A 7,848-nucleotide genomic window follows, 5' to 3' on the forward strand; every position below is an offset into this window, starting at 1 on the left:
GGAGGATTTGACCTCCAAATCTTGTTTTGGGGTGGAGCTTATGGTGAACTTTCAAGCACTTCCGGAAAAAAAAAACGGGTCTTCAAATGTTCGCAATTCAGTCAAAGCGACGTGGTTCAAAACTGATTGACAGGGGAACTTGTCAAAATACCACATCTCCCTCCCTCGCTTTTAGACAATAAAAAGCAAAAAACAAAAACAAAAACAGAATCCATGAAGCTTTCCTCGGTCGCCTATTGGACGATTATTTTCACGCAATTGCAATCGCAGTGGTGATTAAGCATTCAAATTACGTTTCTCGTTTGGTGTTAAAAGTGATATTTGCCCCTTAAATAATTTGACACTGAAGAAATGATGAAAAGGCTTCATATCAAAATTCTTCAAATAAAAAGTGGATTTTTTTTTTCAATCTTTGAGAGAATCGCTTTTGCTTGTGAAGAGCTGTTAACTATTTTTTTCCGTGTCTTCCTTTTGGCCCATTACATTGCGTTTTGTATCAAACGAAATCATGACTGTTTTATCGCATGCATGTGCGCATGTGTTTGTTGAAATAGGCAGGGAACACTTGATGTATTGTACATAATGCGTTATTACCATTTTTTTTTTCTAACAGAAAATAAGTTCTCTCTTTCGATTCCAGAAAATCAAAGGGAACCATGCCAAAATATTTATATGAAGTTAGTGAAAGCATCAATGTTAATAAAACAAACTGGTCAAAAAGAATGAGGAAAATCAGACAATTCAATCATAGCTTTAGCATAATTCTTTTAGGTTCGATGACGCCATCGGAGGATGAGGAGACTACCGCGCGTGCTACCTTAAACAATTTCCACTTTCCTTCTTCTAAAGCATTGGCTGTTTTCAGATAGGAATTATGTTACATTGTTCTTTAAAAGTGCTCTGATGTTCCATATCATAACTCGGCAGGGTATTATACATTAAATCGGTTTGCTATTAAGGCAAGGGTAACCTGGGGTCCGTTTCATGAAGCTATCACATAAAAGCTATCACATAAATCTTAAAATGGCCAAGCCGCTCCTAAGCTAGGAGAGACTTTCACAGAGAAGTAAAAACCATTTCACGAAGTCTCTCCTAAGCTATGAGAGACTTTAATTTTTTCAATCGTCATGTTCGAGGGTAATACTGATTAACATATCATTAGCATATCATTAACTTTTTCTCCCTTAGTACATACTATACATGCTTTGAGCACTCGCTACATAGACATAGCACGTATACACACAGTGTATACAGCGCAGAGGCAACAGATCTACGACGGAGGCAAGATTCTAGACTCTTAGAGGCTAAGTTGCATTCTATACCGCTACCAGTACATATTTCTATTAGTGAGTATATTTAAAGCTGTCTACAATTGAAGAGTAATGCATGTGGATTCATAATGTGATATTATTTGGATATATTTTTGTTCGAATCTTCTACAATTCTCCAAGGGCTAGCTAGATGTAGATCTAATCTTACCGGTAGTAGCGTTATCACAATAGTCCCACGTAGGCACATCGCCGTTTGTTTGAGTGACCAAATGGCCAGCTGAGTTTACAATAGGTAGTCTAGTTTGTTACTTAGCATGGTAGGGCATAGGGTCTACTACAACTTCTACAAGTATTAAATAGTGAACTGTTTGTGGGTTGATTATTATGATATATATAGCGTGCAGATATTTCATGAGAGCAATTGCCCGATTTGTTCATGTGTGGGTGAATTGCAGGTAACTTACCAAGGCCTGAATAGTGAAGGGAGCGAAGAAGAAACCGGAAATTTCTTAAGAATTGGTCTACATTTTATTATCAATATTATTAGGCCTATATTTTTGAAGACGTGTCTAACATTGAATAATTACACTGTCACTAGCTGTGTGGATAGTATTCAGAAGTGATACAAATTTTCCGTTTTGTGTCAAATCGACAGGAAAAATCTGTTGGTTTTTTTTTTCAGTCTAGAAAATCTAGGTTATTTTGTCCAACAGAATTATGGGCCTAGCCTAAGCCTAATGTTTTTTAGGCCCTAACGTGAACTTATAGCGTTAGCATTTACACTACAGAGAACCAGCTGCACGTTACCTGTGTCATTGTCACGTTTACAAGTCCTAATGTTACTATCTAACGTTACTATAGGTCTACAACAAAAACTTGTAAAATACTAGGGGTTAGGGGTTATAATAACAGCGACCAGCCCGAACGCGAAGCACTTTGTACAACTATAACAGGGAGTGCCCTGGGGTTAGGGCAGGTAGTACTATCTGGAGAGTCCGACAGTGATTAGACTAACTAGATCTAGTAGTAGTAGTAGGGCCTAGTAGTAGTACGTAGATCCAGGTCTACACAGAATATGAATTGGAAACCATGGTTCAGATCTTGGTTCAGACTTGAAAGCTATCTTCCACAATTCTAAATGCATACAGCACTGTAATCGCAATGCATGTGTCACAATAAGATAGAGAATGATGTTTACCGAAATTCATTGGCATGGAACCTCTAGAATTCTACTGCTATACTACCAGGTGTCTATAGATCTAGAATCCAGTGGTATAGTGATCCTGAGTAGCACCTACTGACCTAGATACTACTTAACCAGTGTATACCAAAAGTATAACCAGACTAGACCCTTTTATAGCCTTGGTATTCTTAAACATATTATCATTAACATAAGTAGACCTATCACTCATCAGTAAGGAAGTTAATAGGTCTTCTAAATAGTGCTATCTATCTAGGCAGTTAGTAGATTCTATAGGTCCATACTCCGATGCTAGTACCGCTTACACAACTTCTTTTAGCAATTTAATTGATGATGATGACATGACAACAGTTGATGATCAGAGTCAGACTGTGGCTGCATCTCAGGCTGTAACTGTGATCAACCCGAATGTGAAGCCACAGTACAGCTGGTCCTACCAGATCTTAGGTAGATGTAGACCTTGCAACGTGGATGCCTATCGACAAGATCTAGAACCTCAAGATGTCATAATACCCCAAACTATAGGCTTACACATGTTGAATTGAGACAACTCAAATACTAGTAGTATGTCTTTTAATCATCCCCCAAAAAATAATAATATAAGGTCCTTTATATATTTAAACTGCAAAAACATGTGAACTGATTTCAAATTTCATGCAGATTCTAGATATTGTGTGTAAAATCTTGTATAATCAAACAACAGTTTGAAAACACACTTTCTATTTTGTATTCACATTTTTAATTATAATGTTAGATATGGAACATCAGTCAGACTGCTACAATCAGACTTCTGCATCTCATAAAGCCCAGAGTCAGTTGCTGAACTTCACTGAACACAGAACCAAACTGCTGAACTTCCATCTTCTCCACAGCTAGACTGCTACTGAACTTCGTTGAGACTTATCTACCAGCATGGTCACCTTCAACAGAATGCAAGTATTTTAGCTTATAATACTATTTTAGCAGACAACATATCTGTATATTTTCAAATACTACAATTGCAACATTATTTACATTTGGACATCAAATTGTCTCTGGATTTTTAGTTGAATAGTGTTAGACAGGAAATATTGAAAACAATGTTTGCTGTAATGTCCATCTTGGTACCAGTAATTGAAAACAGACATTCTTATCCAGTGAATAGTGACCCTTCTAGAAACAACTGTTTTTTGAAGTTTTTTTTATTTCACTATCTGTAGAATATTACATACTGATCCAATTGAAAAGAGATAATTCATGGAAGGGGGGGGGGGGGGGGGTACCTGCATGTCTACATGTATCAAGCTCCTGAAACAAACTATAGCAGTCACGTTATCTTAATATTGTAGGCCCTACTATGATTGTTTATTCACCCTCTCCCTTTTCTAGTATCAAAACAACCTCATGCTCTTACAATGTTTGAAACAAGAATATTTGACATAGCTAATCATTTCAAACTGTGAAAAGTCCTATTTACAGCTTATGGATCAGTAGATACTAGTGAATTCAGTCTTTCAAAATCAATGGTAGGGCTTTTCAATTTGATTGCTATAGCTTGTTATAGCAAAGGCAAAGCACCCATCTCTAACATACTTTCTAATGTCCCATGTCCTGCACTATTGTTTTGTTTGTAAGATGTTAACTGTTCTTGTATATTGAATAAACTCCAAACAGCCAAGGACCAGACAACATGTGAACTTCATCCACTTCAGAGTTAAGGACTGGGGGCAAGATGCAACTGGAAAAGTCAAGTGACAGTGTCATGGATATTCCACCATCTTCATCTGGTGTGTTAAATGATTATTTTTAGCTATTGAAGCAAGTTGAGAAATCATGTTATCTTGATCATCTACAGTTGGCAGCAAAATTATTCAACCCCTCTCTTGCATGTTGGACACTCTGGCATAATGAATTACATTATAACTGAGATTATTTCTAAATCATACAAGTGGTGATCAGATAGTTTGCTACAAGTAAAAAACAGATCAGTAGCCTTTGATTTGAATGGGTCAACCTAGCCGATCTTGACTTTTTTATATTTTCTGAAAGAGCGGGTCTTCTTTTACATTATGCTAAAATTTGGTATCATAAAACGGGCAGGAAAGTGTGTTTTTTAGCAGTTTATCTCGAACATTTTTGGTAGAATACTGTGATCAGGTGTGTCTTTAGAATCCCTTTTTCCTTTGTGAAAAACCTTGTCCACACTCTTCATTTTCAACTCTAATAACTTTTGAAGGGATAATGCTACTGCTTTGAAAGTTGGCATTAAGTATGGACAGAATGTGTTAATGAGGCATGCTTAATTTAAGTTTAATCTGATAATCCCTTCATTGTTGTTACTCTGGTGGTTTACTTCCTGTTTTTTGTCCCATTCATCGCAGAGCCAGCACGGTTTGGTAAAGATTAAGCGCTTGAATAGACACTGTACTTCAGAGCCTCTTTTCTCAGTTCACACTTTTCTTGAGTTTGTGCTTTCTTTCCAATATTTAGATAGGTTAGGAGAGACTTTTTGTTTGTTTTGAGGTGCAGAGTCACATATAGTTACAAACTTTGATCATTCATGTATAAAGAGATATGGTCCAGTGAGCACATTTATGGTCATTTTTAGTCCTTTCAGTGATCACTGAAATGCTTCGTTGAATATGGTTTCACTCAATCTTTTGATAGGTGACACAATATGATGGAATTTGATGTAGGATTCTTAATATTTCAATTGGCATTTTTCATTGTACAAAAATATTTAAATGAACTAATTTCTAGTGAAAGTTGCCACCATAGAGTTTGTACAGAGGTTTAGCCATGATATTGATAATTCAAAGTTTAAGTCATGTCAAAATGAATATAACCCAATGAAATGCTAAGAGTTATGTATAGAATGGCAAGATACTATTTAAAATTCCATAAGAACAAAAGAAATTAATCGTTATCATTAGACCATAACATGTCATGCTTCAGTGATCACAGAAAGGTCTGAAATGACCATAATGCACTCATTTGACCTTATCTCTTCATGCATGAATGATCAAAGTTTCTAACTATATGCAAATCAAAGATTATTGATCAGGTAGGCATTTGTCATAAACTATCTGTTCACCATTTGTATATGATTTATTAATTGTAATGTTATTTATTTTGCAATAGTGTCCATAATGCAAGGGGGTTTAATAATTCTGCTGCCAACTGAATAAAGTGAATGCTTGTTATTAATTTCCCCTCTCATTCATTACTAAAATTACCTCATACTCTTACAATTTGCTAACAGGGGCTCATTTCATAGTGATTAAAACTTTGAAAACTGGCAATTACAACTTGTCGTTCACATAATATATCTTAAAAAATTGATATTCATTAATGAACATTTTGTTGTTATTGCTTGTTTTAATAAAGATGTACACTCATCTCAAATATTTTCCAACTATCCCATTTGTGCATCCGATGTTTCTGTTTGTATGGTATTTAACTGTTCTTATATTTGCACACCCAAAGGCCTGAAGAGAGCTGAACCTCACCAAGCCCTTGGGACTGACAACTGCAGCTGAACTTCACCCAGGTCAGAGTCAGACTGCAATTGGACTACGAACTGTATAGCAGCATCTTATCTACGACAGAACACAGGTATGCATTTCTCAAATTAAACTAGAAAGTATAAAGATTTTACAAAATAAACAACTTGAGTAACAGTTGAAAAAAGGCAACCTCTGTTGATGACATATCAGTTACAGGTAATTCGGTCTTTCTTATTTTAGGAATTATTGTAGACTTGGTGGACAAACAATGTCACCTCTATATGTGAACTGTTCCACACGAGAAATGAAGAAATAAGTGCATTCATACACCCCAGTTGGGAGTTGATTTAATGTTTATGTCTATATCAGCCACAATTGGGAATTCAGTACGGCTCACAAGAGTTGATTAATGCACTGACATGTGTAGCAATGCAGCTGACTTGTTGCATAACCCATTGAATCATCTTTCTGTTTATTTTGGAATTCCCAGCTTGCCTGACATAAGTTACAATCCTTTCTGAAAAAAAAGTCAAATAAGTCTCTACTGACATGAATGAATGACATTATGTCAGATGAGTGTTTTAAGTCACAATCACATTTTCATTTTGAGTCTGTGTCACACCTTTTTTGTTCATCAGGAAGAATCCGATACACTAATTCTTGTGTATGACAACCCAGACGATTTTCTTTGTTTTTTTTTCCTTGATGCTGTTAAACTGTTGCTAATATACTGTATATGAAATTGCTGACAAGCAGCTCTGTGTAATGATATGTGTGGTAGTCGTGTGTGTATTCATTCAACTGTACACCCACGTGTTACCACTCTGTATAATGTCAGGGTGAGGGGATGTGATTTGCATGTCACAATATTTCAGTATGTAACCAGTATTGTTTATTTTTCCATATTCTATTTCTTTTGTCCTTTCTTTCTATTTTCTTTCATATAGATTCTCAAGGCATGGAGCTTGCCAAAGGTGATGCAGACAGGTTGAATATAACATATGTTGGTTTTGACCGCTGTGGATTCAATCCTTCAAAAATTAATGGTATACAGTATACATTTTTTTTTTTTTTTTGGGGGGGGGGGGGTGGCTGCATTAGATGTGAGGATCTGACATGTACCTGCAGCACTGTAATGAAAGTCATGAATGCAAATGTCATGGTGATTTTGTAATAGATCCTTATGACAAAAGCTACTTGCACAACAAAAATTCCTAAAATGGAGTGCGAATATTATGTCTTTCAGGACATCATTTGGAAAATAAGAATAGGTCTATTGTCGCTAGACCTACACACATGATAGATTTTCAAATTTTATGCACTTGCTGCAAATGACATGAGTAATGTTACAGAACCTAACAACATCTTGATTGTTTTCTGTCTGCTTTTCTATTTTGTGTTCACATAATTGGCATGTTCAATTTCAACTTTATCTGATAATCCCTTCATTATTGTTGCTCTAGAGTTTTATATCCTGGTTTTTGTCTCATTTATTGCACAGAACATAGCTAGGTAAGATAGACCACATACTTCAGAACCTATTTGCTAGCTATGCTTTTGCAGAGTGTGTGCTTTCTTTCTAATATTCAAATACATAGGAGAGTCCATCTGAATTCAGTTGTACATCATTTTAAAACTGAGAGTGTGCTCTTTCAGAAACAGGATTGGCCCCTTTTTTTTGCAAGATACTAAGAAACCACTATTGAAGTGCTACAGAGCATTAATTCAAAGAAGAATTCAATGTTTATTTGACGAAAATTAGTTTTGAAATGGTTGAGATATCCAAAAGCAGAGTAAAACAAAGCGATTCTAGTAAAAGGTTGGTTCCACCTTTTATTAGGATTCCTTTATTTTGGATATCTCAAACATTTCAAAACCAATTTTCATCAAA

The 7,848-nt window shown here is 35.7% G+C and overlaps 1 long non-coding RNA gene across 1 annotated transcript; it reads left to right on the forward strand.

Annotated features, from left to right (window-relative positions):
- Positions 1–4,196: 4,196 nt before the first annotated feature.
- On the forward strand, positions 4,197–6,940 carry LOC139725087 (uncharacterized). The gene is made up of 3 exons (XR_011710534.1): positions 4,197–4,238; positions 5,938–6,066; positions 6,905–6,940. It is a non-coding gene; the product is annotated as an uncharacterized lncRNA (long non-coding RNA).
- The last annotated feature ends 908 nt before the right edge of the window (positions 6,941–7,848 follow it).

The sequence above is a fragment of the Diadema antillarum genome, unplaced genomic scaffold (genome assembly GCF_040938485.1).
Source record: "Diadema antillarum isolate AM-2024a unplaced genomic scaffold, OU_Dant_1.0 seq00000015_RagTag, whole genome shotgun sequence".
Lineage (NCBI taxonomy): Eukaryota > Metazoa > Echinodermata > Echinoidea > Diadematoida > Diadematidae > Diadema > Diadema antillarum.